Source organism: Artemia franciscana, chromosome 7, assembly GCF_032884065.1.
Source record: "Artemia franciscana chromosome 7, ASM3288406v1, whole genome shotgun sequence".
Classification (NCBI taxonomy): Eukaryota; Metazoa; Arthropoda; class Branchiopoda; order Anostraca; family Artemiidae; genus Artemia; species Artemia franciscana.
The window spans coordinates 29,036,050-29,036,416 of record NC_088869.1 but is presented as its reverse complement, the minus strand read 5'-3'; positions in this window follow the sequence as shown (position 1 = coordinate 29,036,416).

Sequence of the window (367 nt, the reverse complement as noted above, 5' to 3'; positions counted from 1 at the left end):
AAAGAAAGTTATCCGAGTACTAGATTTTCATTTAAAATTAAGAAAGTGAGAGACGGGGACGGTTCTTTGCAATCAAGGAAGTGATCAACTAGGGTCAACTTAATTAAAGAGTCTAAAAAATTACATAATTCAGATACGATGACCGTATTTAGTAGCAAAATTTCGATTAGCACCCGTTCTGGACGATATCTTCTAAGAAAGAGATTAAACAGCTTAGTTGGGGTCAACAGAATCGCCCATAAAAAGACCATGGGTAACAAAAGAATTATAGCAACTGTATCAATAATTATCTCAAATATTCTCTCAGACAAAATAAAATTTAATATACAAAAACATTCTCTTTTTTAATTTCAAATAAACTTAGTAA